The sequence below is a fragment of the Protopterus annectens genome, chromosome 15.part0 (assembly GCF_019279795.1).
Source record: "Protopterus annectens isolate FY-2018-M chromosome 15.part0, PAN1.0, whole genome shotgun sequence".
NCBI lineage: Eukaryota > Metazoa > Chordata > Ceratodontiformes > Protopteridae > Protopterus > Protopterus annectens.
This window is the reverse complement of record NC_056749.1, coordinates 589512435-589531275: the sequence shown is the minus strand read 5'-3', so window position 1 is coordinate 589531275 and position 18841 is coordinate 589512435. Positions and strand designations below refer to the sequence as shown.

At 39.2% G+C, this 18841-nt stretch overlaps 1 long non-coding RNA gene across 1 annotated transcript in view; it reads left to right on the top strand.

The window, feature by feature from the left end:
* Window positions 1-9100, top strand: part of LOC122789937 — a 31461-nt gene extending 22361 nt beyond the window's left edge. The window contains exon 2 of the long non-coding RNA XR_006362891.1: window positions 7125-9100. This is a non-coding gene — a long non-coding RNA (uncharacterized LOC122789937). The remainder of the gene's footprint in view (window positions 1-7124) is intronic.
* Window positions 9101-18841: the final 9741 nt, after the last annotated feature.

The following is an 18841-nucleotide window of genomic DNA, read 5'->3' as shown; positions in this document are numbered from 1 at the left end:
GTCTCTAGAGGCAAATCTTCCTTTGGTTCCACAGTGCTCAAGAGTATTTTTCACTGAGCCACCCAAGTTCAAGGTGCTAGGAACGCTGTCCCATGGGTAAGAATGAAGGCGAGATTGGACTGTATAACATCAAGAAGTTATGTACCTCACCATAACGTTTGATGTATGTAGTCCATCTCGCCTTACCTTCTTTCTAACCCTCCCTCCTTCCCCCTCCTGGAGGACCTGGAGATATTGTCTCTAGGTATCAGCAGTCCTTTCTGTTGGGGTGGTTGTTCTTCTCAGTGTGTATGTGTGTAAGCTTGCAGCAAACAAGATCTGGGGAATAGACCTGTTGCACAATGGGATAGATACCTCTTAGCCACGAGCCAATTGAAGACTTCGAGCTAGAGTATGGCCGAGTCGGAGCCAAGGTTCGGCTCTGAACCCATGGATAAGAATGTAAGACGAGATGGACTACATACATCAAACGTTGTGGTGAGTACATAATTTCTTGTTCATCATCACTCATAAGGGAATGATTTGTTTTCTTTTAATAGTACCTAAATTTCTACCAGAATTCCATTCACACCTGGTGTTAGTCTTCTGATCCCCCAAAGCCTCTAATAACTACAGGCATAAAGTCCTTCCTTAAATCCTGAACTAGTTCAGGCTCTAAATTTCACAAAGCCTGCTCTGCTAGAAATTTACCATCATTTAATTAAAAATTATTATCCTCTACATCTTTGTTGTACAGCCCTTGATAATCTTCCCTAAAAACTTGCAATATCCCATCCTCTTGTACTACTAATTCATGCACAACTTCCCTCCAATTCTCTCATCATTTCCTCCATTTTCTGTTGATGGAGTCTAGCTGTTAGGCTCCTGATTTTCCCTAGGGCTCTTTTTTTGCCAAAGCTCTTCTAAAATATTCCCTTGAACCCAAATCCTTTCATTATCTTCCCTTTGTAATACTTTTATTTATTCCTGTAATTGGCCTCCTCTGATAGTCAATTACGTCTCATCTGTATGTCCCGCATTTTGTTCCACCTGTACTCCCTTCCAACGCTAAACTTAGCAATATTCTCTGACAGTTTTTGCCTTATCCTTGATCTCAACTCCATCTTAATTTGATCCCAAGTCTGCACCTGACTGCCCCATTGTAAGGAACACATTCTGTGCTTCCCCTTTTAATAAATGAGATTGATTTCAGTAAACAGCTTACTGAAAGTTTCCAATACCAGTCACCAAACCACCTTTTACATGAGGATAATTCCAACTGTAGTGGATGATCCAAGTAAAGTGATGGACCCACCTTAACCAAACTTAACATTTCCTTATGCTCTCACCCAGAAAACACAGCATCAGTCCTTGAGCAGATATTTCATTTGGGACCGTAATACACAAACCTTTCTTCCTCAGCCCCGTTATCAATTATATTACATATATCAACTAAACCCAGTGAGGATGACATCAAATTATTACTTTTCTCTCTCTTTGTACCTCTTAGCCATCTTCTATTTCCAGTAGCCTCTTGTGCTGCCAATGTCATGTTTCAATTCTCAGCTATCATTAGGACCCTTTCCTGATAGTATACAATCTTAAGAAGCAAATCCCTTATATGCAGCTCCTTTGCCCCTGTGGGAAGTATATGTCAGTTATTGTCACCTTCACTCCATTAAAGCTCCCTTTCCATATAGCGAGACAACCATCATCAGCCTTGTGTGTAGCTTGTGTCTTAAACTGCCCTGTTCAAGTATTAAGCAAGAGCACTCCTCTTTTCCCCTCTTGTAAAAGTCATATACTAGTACAGTCAACCCTTTCTGTTCACCTTTCTGAAGATCCTCCTCTGTCATCTTAAATTACTATGTCAACTTCCTGCGTTTTCAGATGAACCATGATTCTGTTGTCCTTTACTGAATTAGCCATCAGCAAAGATACAGATAATTATAAATGTACCTGTGATGGAAAAAGAAGAGATGATGAATGGGCAATTCTTTTTCCATCATGTGTATATTTATAATTTATATATATATATATATATATATATATATATATATATATATATATATATATATATATTTGTATCTGTGCTGATGTTATGCTTTCCGTAACCAAATGGTCATTTAGAAGTTTTGTTTTCTTATTTTTTTTTGCCTCCTGTTTTTGTAATTTTTTTCAGTTAGTTTGGTCTTTGGAGGCATAATGACATTTTTGCCAGATAATACCGATAGATGGGTTTGTTGATTTCTAGACCCCTTGAATCTGTAGCTGACAGATACTTATGGTCCAATCAAAGGGTATCAAACGTCATTATGCTTGTAGAGTCAAGTCAGTCTAACAGAAAAATCAAAAACAGAGGTTAAAAAAAAACGTGCACTGGATAATTAAAAAAAAAACAGCCTTTATCTGGGGAAAATACTGAAGAGAGATACCATTTAGAAGACAAATATCACTGAACAGTACAGAACTCCAATAATCAGTCACCTGTAGAGATTTTGTCCTGTCTAAATTTCACTAAGTCAACCCTGATATACAGAACAGACTCAATTTCATTGAGTCCACTCTGTATATCAGGGTCTGATATTTCTTGAACAGAAGAAAAGCTCCTTTTTCTTGCTCCTCCACATTTCCTGGGCATATTCTGCTCTTCCATGCTTTTACCCGCCAGCTCAGACCCAGTATTATGAGAGTACATGTTCTGATTGCCTTACTCCAAGTTATTCTTGGCTTCATCAGGAGATTGGTAGGTTTTCTGTCCTGCCAAACAAAAAAGTTTAACCATAGCTGGCTATAGCATTTTAAATCTCATCCTTTTAATTTTTGTCAGCTTCTGCACCAAGATGAAGGATGCCCTTCTAATCTTCAGTAATTATCCCTGCTCAATAAAGACCCAAGATTCACCACAAAACCACTTCTGACCCAGTTGTCATAACAAGGTCAGGATGTACTCCTTGAGTGCGAATGAGGCACATCTATGATCTGCCTTTGTCTGTCATGTGGCACCCTGTCCAGCAACCAAGCGGTTCAATGCATCCTTTCTATCATCATGTCCTGCTCTGAGATCTTAGCCCAGGTGGACAACTGTGTCTGGAAAAGGGGCCAACAGCTTTTCCCTTCTAGGCTTTCTTGCATTCCTATCAACCAAATATTCTTGCATCTGCCTCAAGCTTCCTGATCACAAAAGGCAACTTCCATCATTTCCATCCTGGCATCAGCTGCCTGTGCTTTATTTTTCAATCCTTATATGTCATGCACACACCTCTTTCTCAGCCAATCACATTACTCAGTCTACAGTTTTGGTAACCTTGGAATTTACACACTATATAATGTGTTTTTAGTCCTCAGTTTGATTGGCTGAGAAAGAGGTGTGTGCATGACGTATAAGGATTTAAAAGTAATTTTACAACAGTTATTAATGAACTCTGATGAAGTCTGTTTAAATACACGGGTGAAAGCGCTAAGTTTTTTAAGAACAGTTTTAAAGTACATTTTTTTAGAATTATTTTGTTTGAACTCTGCTTTATGCTTTATTGTACAGTTCGTGGTTCCATGTGTTTCTATTAAAGCATTTTCTGTTTTGGATATACAGTCTGGTCGAATTTATATAATTTAGTGTTCGTCTTTATTTTGAGGAAAATATCATTGATTGTCATTCCTGCTTCATCTATGCCATGTTCAATCAGATGCAGCTTGTCGGTGGTCGCCTTGAGTGTGCTGACACAGTGAATTTTTAATCACTTTTTTCTCCACTTTCTAATATTACGATTTTTTCTGTATTCCTTTCTGTGTCTGCAAGTCTCTGTATTTGCTGAAGAGTGATGCTAAAAAGTCTTAAATTACATATTCTAACAATAAGTGGAGAGCTCAAAGAATTAGCTGCCTATGTGCTTCACTGCATACTGGAAGTCTTCATTTCTACAATATTTTTGAATTTCACTTCTGTTTTATCCCACTCGTCTCCTCAGCTATCCCTTTTGAAGAAATGTATGCACTCCCTAACAACTCTTCAATCATTTACACTACTCATTCCATAAAATCCTCTCTTTTAATAGCCAAGTATAAAAAGCTAATGTCTCATTTTTGCTTGATCACCATGCATTTTTATCTTAGTCTTCAGGGGTCTGAAGTGGTTATTGGATGTGTTTCTAAACTGTCAAATACCAGTATTCTTGTGAAGTATAGTTTCTATCCAATCTAGCCCAATTATTGCACTTTGGAGAATAATATCTCAATTCTGTCTGGGTTCCTGCTAATAATTTCACATCCTCCATTTCAAATATTCTCATATATTTGTCTAGAAATCTACTGTTACATTTTCATTATTGCAGATCAAGGACATTCCTGTCCACGATTAATAATTATTGCTGGAAGCTAAGTACCTCTCCAATAATTCTCTTAAGGTCCTTAAGTAGTTTTAGGTGGAATCTAAATACATGCCATTATAGTACTCCTTCCTTGCCAATGACCCTTATTACCACTAATCTATTGTTGTTCTTCTCCTCCTATATCACTACTGGAGTTCCTCTTACAATCACTATTATTACCCCCTCTTTTCCTCTGTCCCTGATACCCTGCTGAATAGCAGTTCTAGAATCCTTTCTTTGCCAAAGTCACATGCTCATTTCTATGTATGTGTCTGCTGTAACATTACTATTGCTACCCTCACTTCTTAATATAATTTGATGCTCTCTGATTCTTGCCCATTGCTACAATGATGTCCACATTCCAAGATATGACTGATAATGTAGTCGTACTGATATGATGCTATTACTTTCAAATATTCTACCCAAGTACTTTTTTTAAGTATGCTTCTAACTATCAACTTACATGCATATATTACTGTTTGGCAGGCTGAAATTGTATGCATTTACTGCTTCTTGTTTCTGTTTAGGCATTTTTAATTTCAATCAAAACATTCAAAAAAAACTGTGTGTATTTTCATTTTTAACCACCAACCCTTTTTAACTTGAAACAAGCACACAGCGATGTATATTTTCCATAAGGGAAAATTATGGACAGATGCCCCCAGTAGCTGTACCCACAGACTTTACCCATTCTAAAGTTTGATTTAATCATGCTGACAAGGATGTTAGAGTGTGTGCTCCATACTTTACCTACATCATCTCAACTTCCCTCAAAGATGTGAAAAAAGAGCCTGCATAGTTTCAATTAACTGAATTAAAATCTTAAGAAAAAGTGCCCTGGCGATCATTAAAAGAGTAGATTTTGCATTGTTAGTATTCATACTGAGGTGGGTGTTACTAACAGGAATGCATTTGCTTCTATTTTCTTCAATTTAGCAAACTTCATTTATTGTCACTGAAGTAGTTATCACATCTTTAATCACACTTTTAAGTACTAATTTTCGTGTTTCGTCATACAAGTACCTCACAGTTCAGTTATTGCTCGGTTTATTACCTATGTCTGTAGACTTTCTTTTGCAGAGCTCTGCTGGTATACAAGAAAAAAAATCATGAAAAGTACATTTCTAATTTAATATCATTGGTATTAGAAGCAGTCTCTGATAAGACCCCCCCCCCCTCCAAAAAAAAAAAAAACACACACACTTCACATTTACAATACCTGTGCATGCTGCAGAGCTTGGAATTGTTTGGTGTCAGGGTGAAACCACAGTTAATGGTGCATCTGGTCTACTTGGTTGTCTTGGTAGAGAGGTTAATTTCTTCAAGTATTTAAATTCCAAAACTGTGCGTGTCAGAGCTGACAAAGCCAGAAAAAAGCCTGATAGTACCGCTGAGAAAATCAAAGCTGAGATTCCTGTACCAATAGATATCAATCCACAGGTCATTGTCTCTTCAACACCAACAGACTGAACATCAAAGAACTGGATGTGGTGAATGGTCCTGACAAGGTTAGTGCTGACACGAACACCAAGTCCTCTATGTCAATAACTTGGAGTCTAATCACTCATGGTATTGAAGGGATAAGGGTTGAGAGTGATAGAGCCAATGGATTTGGTGCTGATGGTTTAGTACTGAAGGTTTAGTCTAGACATTTCAATGCCAGTCAAGTCCATCATGGCTTAATGGTCCTTGTGCCAAACCAAGGTTTGGGGAAGTAACTTTTGAAGTTAATACCAAGGGGCCTGCCCTGTTTGCACTGGGGGGGGGGGGGGTGGAGAACAGCTAATTTAGTTTGAGCTTTGAAAAGGCCCTCATCCATGCATTCAGTCTTACTATATGAAGGGACTTCTGACAGACCTTGCTGAGTGGGTAGTGCAGATGAAAGCTGAGGATCCCAAAATCTAGTTCATACGCAAGTACTAGCCTAGCCGCCTTTGCAGGCCATTTTAACCTTAAACAGTTTTCCTTTTTATGCTTGAAATAACCTATCCCATTTGATTTTAGGTTGGCCTTACCGTACCACACACAGAGCTTGCAGATGTACTGAGCTGGGATATTGCGGCCACTGGCCAGAATAGCTGCATTTCAAAAATCCTGAGGCTTTGACCATAATCAGCAGCCCTGCAAATAGTACCACAGCAAGCATTATTACAATAAAGAAAACTTGTACCACAAACCCCCCTTTTTAAATTACTTCCACTACTAATAAAAATGTGACTGAAACAGAAAAACAGCAAAAGTATAAAGATGACAACTTTCTTTGGGTTGGGTCCAAAATGTCTAACCAAGACATGAGAGGTAAAAATATTCCAAGCAATTTAGAAGGAAGTAGAAAGCTGCTAAAGAGATCAATAAGTAAACAATTTCACTTGTCTGTACCCTCAAGATGCAGGTTTTGCATCTGTTTGTAAATGGTGGCAAATGAGATCTGAGGAAGAGGTGCATTGTGGAGGCAGGGGAGAAGCTAAGGCTGTGAGAAATTGTTCTGTTTGTTGAGCCTTCACCCAACGACAACTAATCCCACACAGTGGATGGACGGGATAATTTGAGATCACATTATTTGCATACTTGTGTTGTTTTACTGCGCTTTGTTTATATTTAAAAAAAAACATTAGTACTCATTTATATACAGGTGTTTGTGTACTGTACAAATATTTATGAAAAGTAGTTGCTGATGTATAGTATTAAATGTGGCTTGAACACAAAGTAATTATGCTTCAGTACAGGAATACTGAATGGTTTATTTAACTTATTTTGGTTTATTGCTTCTTAATGCAGCCATTGTACAAGGAGATTCACTGGAAGAGATCTACAACAAAATCAAATTAATCATAGAAGAGCATTCTGGTCCCTTTATCTGGATCTCATCTCCAGAAAGACTCTGAAATAACAGACTTTTTCCAGCCACCTCATATCTTGTGAGAAGCAGATGCTCAAAACCTAAAATCAAGAAAATAAACTGACAAACATTCAACCCCTACTTTTTTTTTTGATATGTTGCATATCAAGTTCCATGGTCATCATTCTGTTCTTCTGACAATATCAATGTGACTGTGCCCATTCCTGCATGATGTTTTCTGCAGCTCCATCAAGGACTTGGAATATCTCATTCAGAATTCTTTTCCATTGCTTTCATCTTTTGTAAACAGAAACCATGGATGGACAGACAGACGAGAGGACAGCTGTACAAAATTATTTCATTTTTTTTTTGTTGTTGTTGTTTTTGGTGGGGTGAGGCAACAAGGCCATATATACAGTTTGCATTAAAGCAGAAACCCAGAGGTATAATATATAAAATTGTGAAAGGTTTCTATAAGTTTGTATAATTATATTACAGACCTGGAAAGTTAAAAACTAAGAAAAATTTTTTATATATTAAGAACAGTGAATGGTTGGGACTTAAATGGTACTACTATCACTACAGTGATCTTTAAATTACTTTGTTATTTAAATCAATGTAATGCAAAGACAGAATGGTACAAAAAGCTTTGGAGTGAACCACTACAATATTTTGGGATGTAAAGCTAGCATTAGTGCTGGCCTGTCTGCACGGAAGCCATCATCTTGGAGGCAGAAGCCATGAAATGGAAGATAATGTTTATTTAGATTTAAAAAAAGTCCTAGTGATATTATGGAGAAATAATTTTATTACATATTAAATTGTACATTGTTTTACACACCAACAAACACGTCTGCATGGAGGACTTTTTTGTTTTCCCATTTCTGAGTTTTGCATAAGTAATGGTTAAATATATTTTACAGTTTTTAGTCAAGCTGTGAGATGCAAAGTTTCTCAGCAGTGACTGTCCCTAGTTTTCAAATATTTGCAATGACTGGCCAATGCTTTACAGGCTAATGTGTTATATACTACTACAGAAGAGGGCTCATCAGTTCTAACCAGCAGGATCCATGATTCAGGAAAGTGTCAGAGGCAAGCAGTGCAGGCACAACTTTGGTTCAATAATGTAAAGACCACCCATACCCTGTAACCTTGCTTCACTTGTCACCCAAGAGCTAAAAGACAGGGCATTAACAGATTTTTTTTTCCTTTTAATACACAGATTGACAAGTGAAGGTAAGGCACAACCATTTTTGTACCAAAACAGTGCACTGTTTTATATAGCCAGGCCAGCAGTTTTATTTTTTCCTTCTTTTGCATGGATAACTGTTTTGAATAGTACATTTGAAGCATTTACACAGTAAAACTATAACATCTGTTTACTTTGCAAGAAACCTAAGAAAAATCAATTGCCTGGGTTGCTGCTGAGACAAAAGTATAACTGAATAATTTTGGATTAGTCTTCCTTAGCTTCTGAATTAGTCTGGTTAATGTAATGCTGCTACATACTTTAAATCACAAGAAAGAATGCCTGCTGGAGTAACAATCTGGGATGATGCATTATTTTTAGCAGAACTGTTTACTGTTCAACACAAGGTTCAGGCAAAATTAGCTAACACACTGAAAATAATTTTCTTCAATGCCTTGCAAACTCTGAAACTAAGAGTGATTTCTTTAAGTATAAATAAATGGCAGAAATGCGAGTGCTTAGGGCAGTATTGAATCTAGAAAGCAAAGGATCCGAACCCTGTATTTGTTTTCAGATCAAACCTTTACTGCACATTTTTTACAAGTCTATTTTTTCTTAGCCAGTCTAGTTTTAAAGTGCAAATATTGTAGTGGAGTGGTCTATTAATGCCATACTCCTAATGGTTGACTCAAGAGCGAGTGAAATAAAACATGTACTTGTCCCTTCCTTTGTCTGTTGTGTACCTCTTATAATTCACTTCACCTCCGAATTGTTCAAATATTCTCCACAGTCTGATCATTTAACAAACAAGAAATGTGGAATGTCTTCCGTACAAGAAAGAAACTGGCATATTCAGTATTTTATTATTTATGGTAATCATCTGTCAAGATAAACTGTTGCTTTGTGTATAATATTGGTGTTTCAGCGTGTTTTGATTAATACATTTTCAGGTTTGAGTTTATATTTAGTGAAAATGAATCTGTTTAGTCACAGTTTCTGAAATTAGAGCTGCTGTTTGTCCTTTTTTGACTGGGAAAGTCTAACTGGGTAAAACACATTTCCAGAGGAGGCCCTGGGAGAAAAGCTCCACATGATGCACATTTATAATTACAGGGTACAAATTGTACATGAGCTTATTTGCATGAATTTTAAATATTAATTACATGAACATAGCATTTTAACACAAAAAAAACAAGAAGGAAAATAATATAAATTGGCTAATTATTGAATACAAAAATAAAATACAATAACAGTTAATGTATTTATAGCATGATGGCTGCAGGGAAGATGTCAAACTGGGGGTGTTTTTGAGGTTAGTACTTTACAGACAGACAAGTAGTAATGTAGCTGAAACATTGGTAAGAGAGGTATGGAAAGTGAAATTATGGAAACGAGCAGGAAGGTAAATGGACAGAGGAGGACTTGTAGTTAGTGGTGGAATGTGAGAGGAGGAGGAGGAAGAGTTTAGGAAGTAAGTACAGTATGAGGATGATAGATAAGGTACAAAAGATTGGGAAGCAAAGTTGATGTAAGAGTTAGAGAAAAGTGCATGTCCTGACTGATTCATTGTTGCAGTATTCTTAACAGATGAGTCATTGCTCACCAACGTTGGGCTGGGTACTGAAGCTTTACCTTTGTAAAATGTAAGCCTGGGCAATGACCTCAGCTTATAGGCAGTGGGGTATAAAAGCAGACGTACATAAGAGAACCCCAGACTATCTCGCCGGCAGCCCAAATGCAAGTCATTGCACCCAATGGGACTGTATTCACTTGGTACTGTAGTTTTGGTTGTTGGATCAAATAAATGCCCCATTGGGGAGCCTTCCAGTTTCATGTATTTTTTGACCAATTATTTTACATGTCAGCTTTGGGGGGGGGGGGTAAGTGTGAGTGAGGTAGACAAATTCCATACAAAGACTTGCACACGAAGAGTCTTTTGTTTAGGACCCGAATACAACCATAAATCTTGTTCCATCTGCCAGTTCTTTGTTCTGAAAATCCTACGATCTAGGCTGTACATACTTTGTTTCTCAAAACACTTGGCTAAATCCAGTATGTCTGAAGGACCAGACATAGGCATTTTGCCTAAAAAGAAACTTGAGACTGAGAGAGGATTTTTCCTGCTGCAGTTTTGGAATTGGATGTACCCACTGAGGTGCTTAAACTCATTGTCTATCATCTTGTCACGAGTCCTCTACCATGACCCCATTGGAGGTCGGTACGGCTCCTGACGCCTTGCAGATGGCAGAAACCTATGATGAACTGCAAATCATTATATTGAAGGGCCTGCATGGAGTATATCAGATTGTTGTGAGGGAAGAGATTCCCGGAAACCTTACAGAAATGCAACAAGGCTCAGAGATGCCTAATCTAATTCAGGTGGGCATCACTCTGAAAAAGCAAAAACTCAAATACACAATGTCATCATCTTTAGTCAAGGAAAAATAGTAGACTGAATTTGGGGGGGGGGGCTTTTAAAGGCAATCATGTCTTTGAAACCCCCTTCCTTTGTGCTTTCTCAAACTACACCACATAAGTAAGCTTTTGACTCTTCTTCCTGTGAGGAACCGGATTCGGATCTTTCCTTGGACTACTCATCCCCATTACATTCCCCTGAACAACTTTCTTCAGATGAAGAAGACTCTGTTTCTCCAAATTCTCCTGTGGAAGAGGCTTCATTTAGAGAAACCTTACACAGTATGATGGAATATTTTGAATGGAAGTCTAGACAGGTGTCTGAGGTGTAAAAAAATAAATAATTTATTGGACATGAACACCCCTTATCCTTCTCCAGTCCCTCCTGTGTTGGATGCTTACCTGAATGCCTTTCAAGCTACCTCCTCAGCTCCAGACTGTCAGCCCCCTGTACCAAAAGACCAGATAGGTGCTACAAATTCCCTGACAAACTCAAGTTCTCTGTGCAGATCCAGACGGTTTCTTTAGCTTCAGACAAGCCTTCCAAGTTATTTCCTGGAACTAATGTTCTTCCTAATGACAAAGACAGTCGTGCAATAGACAGATGGAGCAAGAAAGTCTATATTTCCTCCACACTGGCCTTTAGGGGTATAAATTATCACTCAAATGACTTAATTCTTGCTGCCAGTTTTACAGTCCTTAAACAAGGTTGTCATAGAGCCACAGACTCAAAAAGCTCATGCAGGCTTCTCAAATAGCAAAGCACATTATTAAATGTGAAACTAAAACAACCAAGCCACAAACCAAAGAATCAAATCACAAAGGCTATTGCCACTCGTTCTTAAGGGCCATCGCCCACTATGAAGAAAGACCGTGGTGAACCAGATTCCAATACTACAAATACCACATTTATTAAAATTAACCACAAACAGTTAACCTAGGTTTCGTCTTACATCAGAAGACTTCTTCAGAACAATTTCACAATGCTGAATTCTTAATTATATACACTTCAGTAATTGATATTAATTAATACCATGCGATTCACTTAATCAAGTAAAACATCAAAACTCTAAAATATTTAAAAAGACATCCTTCATTTAATCTAAGTTTTAAACATTCTAAGTAGAAAATGCATACACTAAACCAATGTTATATGCTCATAACAATTACCCTAAAAAAATATATGTCGATATAACATTCTCATTAAATAACAAAATAACATAATGTTGTGCTAATAACCACCTAAAATGTATATACGATAAAATATACTAAAAGTATATATGAAATATATGTTATAAAATATCAATACATGATAAAAATTCATAGGAAAAAATCTACGTAATGTACTATGAATAGTGAATAATAAAATTAAGTAAATAATTGGTAAATGCAATGATTGTAATAAAAGAAATGATTGTAATAAAACAAACCGCCAACATCCCATAAGGGAACCCCCTATAATGCTCATAATATTTTAACCCTTAATGTGTCTGAGCTTTAATAAGGGGGCAATGCTAATGTTGTCATTAATTCCTGGATATCTAGTGGCATCTAATCTTAGTTACCATTTCATTTCATATAAATCTAAATGCACATCCAAAATTTGTCCCTGATTATCCTTTATTACTTGTTGAATGATGCTAAATTTAAATTTGTGTCCAGGATGTAGTTTAATATGCCTATATAAACCATTGGTATTCTTTTGATGTCTAATGTCTAACACATGTTCTCCTGTTCTATCTCTTAAAGCTTTGCATGTTTTCCCTATATAAAATGCTGAACAGTCATTGCATTTAGCCAAATAAACAACATTTCTAGAAAAACAATTAAAATGTCCGTTGATAAATATTTTTTTTTCTTTCCCTACCATGATTTCATTACCCGTGGTTAAGATGTACCCACAAAGGCTACATCTCCCGCATTTAAAATTGCCAACTGGTCTGCATGATAAGGGAATATTACTGGAATGCATCCCATTTTCTAATAAATTCTTGAATGACTTTGCTTTTTTATACACAATGATGGGTAAGTTCCTCATCTTTTTACTTACATTAATGTCCAATTTCAACATCTCCCAATTTCTCTGTATTACATTAATTATGAATTCTGTATCATAAGTATATGTAGTAATAAAATATAAACTTTCCTTTTTTACATCTGCTTCACTAACTCGAGTGTTTAACTGTAAAGCCTAGCTGTGAATAAAAATTATATGTTTTGATGGTAACAGATAGTATGTAAGCACCAGTTAACCAGGGTTGGTACAAGAGCATAACCAGTGGTTAGAGAGGAAATCTTTTAGATTAGTTTTGAATAGTGGGAGAGAGGTTAGGGTTATAAGGTTTTGTGGTAAGTGATTCCATATTTTACCAACTGAATTAGAGAATATGGAGTCCCCTGCTAAATTATTTGAAAAGGAAGTGTGCATCAGCATTTTGTTAGAGGAGCGTAGATTCCTCAAGTTGTTATATGGTGTTATGAGGGTAGAGAGAATTGGGGTATTGTTGGGTTGGTGAAGGACTTTATGAGCAATTATAAGTTGGTTATATTGTAATAGGTGAGGTAATTCAAGCCAGCCTAGATGTTTTAGATTCTGACAGTGATGAGTCCTGTATGGAGAGTTAGTAACGAATCTGGCAATATTATTGTATGATCTAGTTAGTTTGTTGAGATTATTTTTGGACAGATTGGTATATATGGGGGAAGCATATAATAGGGTAGAGATTAAGTGGGTTCTAGCTATTGTGGTTCTGGCTAGTGGTGTCAGGAAATGTTTGATTCTATAGAGAGATCCAAGTTTTTTGTTAGTCGATTTTATTGTATTGTTTATGTGAGTGTCGAACTTTAGTTGATTATCAATTGTAAAACCTAGGAGTTTGGTGGTGGGGTCTGGAGAAATAATGGTACCATTGTTGGATGTAAGTGTGAAATGAAGAGGGGGAGAGATGTGAGAGGGTGTAAAGAGCAATAATTTGTTTTTTTTTTAGGGTTGAGGAGAAGAAAGTGGTTGGAGAACCATTGTTCTATAGTGGTGAAGGATTTTTGTGTGAGAGAATGAAGTTCAGTTTGGGATGGAGCTGAACAAATGATTGTAGAATCATCAGCATATTGAATGCAGGCAGAGAGTGGGATAGAGAGATGAAGGTTGTTTATAAAAATGGAAAATAGTAGTGGACCTAAGATAGATCCCTGTGGGACACCTAGGGAGGTGGGTAGGAGGTCTGAAAGATGGTTTTGCCAGAGAACAGCTTGTTTTTGGTTATCCAGGTATGATGTAAACCAATTCATAGCAGAATTATCAAGAGATAGTGACTTTAGTTAGGTGGAGGAGAAGTTGATGGTTGACCATGTCGAAGGCTTTAGATAGGTCTACAAAAAATGCTGAGGAAAGAATATTATTATTGCGATTTTTGTTGATGCAGTTGGTAAAGGATAGCAAGGCTGAGGTGGTACTGTGGAAAGGACAGAAACCATGTTGACAGTTAGCTAACAGATTATAGTGGAGTAAGTGGGTTATTAATTGTTTGTGGATACATTTCTCCATTATTTTAGCAAGTGGAGACAGTAGTCATCCAAGAAGGGAAATGTGAATGTAGACATCAGATTCCACATAAGGACAGTCATCAACAGTGCCTTTTCTGTCTTGGGCCTACCCATGACCATAAGGTGTGCCTCTCTGCCAGTGGTTCATCCCAAAAACTTTAGTGTAGGCTTAATTTGCTTTCCATATACCTAGAAAATCAGCCAAGTAAAACTCCATGCCAAAAGGATGGAGGGTCCTTCAGGCTCAGAAGCCAAGTTAAGGTCAAGAATCCCAGGCCGGAAGCCTTGGCTGCACCTCCAGGGCCAGATGTCTCTCCCAAGACTATCAGTAGTCCAGAGATTCATTCAAGGCGTTAATCTGAACCACAGGTCGAACCCATAACAGAAGTCAACTTGGAACAGGATAACAGCACATCTTTGGAGGTACCGCAGGCATCCACAATGGACGTCCAAGGGGAACCATGGCTTATTTCTGAAGGACCCTGAGGGATCCTAACCATCCTTGTTCGAGAGGAGCTGGGTTCAGACATTGAGTGTAGGCCTACGTCTATCCTACCATCACTTCACAGAATGGATGTGCCCAGTGAAAAAAAACAGAAGACCAAACACGTTTCCCAACTTCTGATCCTCAAAAGGATTGGCAGGCTTTCTCCCAAAGCATTTTCAATGCTCTTGTGTTTCTCAGGCCCCCTCCCCCCCCGGGTTATACAGTCCCTACACCCCCCTGGCCTGCTCCAACTCGAGAGGGTCAGGGAAGTACTCATCTGATGATGAGTCACTAGCTTATTCAACCTAGATCCCCTCCCCACTAGACTATGCCTTCCCTGCTGCAGAAGATTCTAATGAGACTGAGCCTCCAGTAGAGGAGATTACCTTTAGTGAGACTATGACCAGGATGCAGGAGCATTTCAAGTGGGATAGCACTGAAATGACAGATATTCAAAAACGTTACTATGACCTAGTGCAAGTAGACATTCCCAGTCCCTCTGCTTCTCCTCCTATCCTTCCTATCTTCTTAGATGCTTTTGCATCCTCTAGCAACACCTCTGACTCACAACCTCCAGCACCTAAAAAAACAGATTTTATAAAGTGCCTGCAGACTAAGTATTTATTCAGAGGACCTTCAGCTGACCCATCAATCATCACTGTCTCTTCTGACAAACCCTCAAGGCTTCTTCCGTCTACCTCCCTGCTACCTTCTGACAAGGACAGCAGGCATTTAAAGAGACTAGGTAAGAAAGAATACATGTCTGCCACCCTTGCATTTAGGGCAGTCAGTTACCACATCCATATGACAAAATACTTCGAGTTCCTTTTACAGCTGTCTAAAATAATTTTTAAACCACCCGATTCCAAGAACAAAAACCCTAGCTACATCCCTATTGGCTACTACATCCCAAATCACCAGGCACTCAGTCAAATATAGCTATGATGTCATAGAGGCTTCCACTGGGGCAGCTGCTTCTAGGTTTGTTCTTAGGAGAGTTGCTTGGCTCAGATGGCAATCTTTGCCAGAGGATATCAAATCCAAATTGATGAATGCTCCCCTGGACAATGAAGCCCTGTTTGGCACTGCTGCTGAACTCTTCAAAACCTTGCAAGAAGAGGGGAAGGAGATGAAAGAATTAAAACAAGTCTCTCCTGTCCCAGAATTTGAGAAATTCTCTCTAAACCAGCCTTTGTCAGGAGGCAATCTAGACCAGCTCAACCCAGGACCAAGACATCTGGAAAGAGGCAACAGTCCTTTAGGACTCCACCACAAACTACACCTCCAAAATGGCCCTTTCCAGACAGACCAGGGTCCAGCTGATTAACTGTATCCCATTGCCCCCTTCCCCTTTCAAGTCCTGCTTGGGAAAACATTACTCAAGACTCTTGAGTACTTTACATCATAAAAAAGGATACTTCATGGTCTGGGAGTTGCTACCATCATTCAGGGGCATCCTACAATCACCCAAAGAGCAACTACCACTGTTCCCATCCATACTACAAACACTTCTGGATCAAGGCACCATCCAACATGTCCCCACCCATCAAAGAGGAAAAGGCTTCTATTCCAAGTTACTTGTGCCAAAGAAAGAAGGCCCTGGAGACCCATTTTAGACCCCTTTCCTAAACACTTACCTGAAGGTGCCTTCTTTCAGGATGTTCACCTTAGAAACCTTATTTCCCTGATTTTACCTCAAGCCTTTATGGCCTCAGTAGACATAAAGGATGCCTATCTTTATATTTCTATCCACCCCAGCTACAGGAAATATCTAGGATTCTCTGCAGGCTTTGGACACTTTCATTTTTCTGCTTTGCCCTTTGACTTTCTACCGCCCCAGAGGGTTTTCACAAAGTGCCTAGCACCAGTGGTAGCATTCAGCAGACTGAAGGGCATCCAGATCTTCCCATATTTGGATGGTCTTTTCCAAGCAGACAGTCCAGAGGTGCTACAGTAGAAGCTCAACCTTGTCATCTATATCCTCCTTTCTCTGTGATTCACTAGAAATTACCAAAAATCAGCCCTCACCCCAACACATTACCAGATTTTCCTGGGATGTAGGATTCAAACAGACCTCATGAAGGTTTTTTTCCCCACCCAGAAGGCCCAGGAGCTCATTGCCTTCTCTCAGTCTCATTCCTGTGTCCCACATTTCAGCCAGGACCTTTCTCAGGACCCTGGACCTTATCGCCTCCACCATCATCCTGATGCTTCCTCTGAACATGAGGAAATGGCAGTGGTTCCCAAAATCTTTGTGGACTCAGCACCCACACCCCCTGGAGTTCCAAATTCCCCTTCTTCCCTGCCTAAAGAAAGAAGGAAATTGGTGGATTAAGCAACTCTCTACCAGTCCAGCCCTCCCATTCCATCCTTTCTCCATTACACGAAATGTACACAGACACTTCAGACACAGGCTAGGGAGTAGCCTTCAGTGCCATGAAAGCACAAGGCACCTAGATACCCTATCAAAGAAAAAAAATCACATCAACATAAAAGAAATGAGTATTACTCTTGGCACTTCAGGCCTTTCAGTCTCTCCTCACCCCAGGGCCCTTAAAAGTTCTTATAGACAACATGACAGTGCCCTGGTATATAAACAAACTGAGGGGGATGGCACCAGATTTCTCTACAAGTATGACAGCATACTTTTGGACATTATCCACCAATGGGGTATTCCACAAATGAATCTCTTTGTCATCCCACATGAACAGACAACTCCCTCAGTTTTGTGCGAGAGACCCATGCCCTCTCGTCTGGAAGGCAGATGCCCTCAGCTTTTCATGGGGAGGGATGTTTCTTTATGTATTCCATCCCCTGCCTCTCATCCCAAGAGCCCTTTTGAAGATTCAGCAGGACAGACCAAAACTCTTGTTGGTGACCCCCTTTTGGCCAAGACAGCATTGGTTCCCCTTACTCCTGTATTTAGCCAAGGGCAATCACCACAAGTTAACCCACAGAGTAGACCTACTCACACAAGGGCACCCTTATTCACCTCCACTTTTCAGCTCTGCAGATGAGACCGTGGGTGATAGGGCCTTAATTTCTTTCAGACACCTTTTTTCAGAGGACGTGCTCAGGGTACTGCAGGAGACAAGGAAACCTTATTTATCCAAATGGAAGAGATTTTCATTATGGTGTCCCACGTAATGTGGACCCACTAACAGTGAATATCCCCATAGTCCTGTCATACCTACGTAAGGTGCTGGATGCTGGACTAATGTAGTCTTCAGTGAAAGTGCACATCAGCCATCTCTACCTGTCTGGCTCTCTCACCTCCCTTGGCTTCCAGGTTTGAGTCCAAACAATTCCTGAAAGGCTCCTTCACATGAGACCCCCCCAGGAGACCAGCTCTACCTCCCTGGGATCTTATCTTTGTCTTGGAAAAAACTGACCTTGGCTTCATTTGGGCCAGCAACTTCTGCCTTTCTGAAATTTTACTCCTGGAAAACAATCTTGCTTCTTGCAGTCACATCTGCCAGAAGGGTTTTGGAACTATGGACCCTTATGGCTTCTCCTCCCTTCCTAGCCTTCCATTAGGACATGGTTTCTCTCCACACCAGCCCCTCCTTTTTGCCTGAGGTGGTCAGTGAGTTCATAGGTAGGTACTAGGCTATCGGCCCTAGGGCCTATACAAGCCTAGCTAAAAAGGTACCCTGGCTTTCACCACCCAAGAAAATTATTTTCCTGTGCCCCTGTTGAGCAGAGCCACAGAGGTGATCCTCAGGGTGAATTTCCTATTTCCCATCCAATCATCAAGATTTTTCTTGAAGAGTGCTAATGAGGAGCTTTGTTTGATACAGATAGGTAGTTTGTTCCAGAGTATGGGAAGTCTCTGGGACAGGAATTTATCCTTCTATTCTGCTGTTGCAGTATTCTTTACATGAGGGAGAATGCAAAAGGTGATCGGTTAAAACTAAACCAAGTACCCCACCTTCCCACCTTTTTCCCTTCTCCCTAAACCTCTGCAGAAAGAGTTCTACACACTTTGGAAGTACGCAAACAGCTTTAGGTTTTATCTAGAC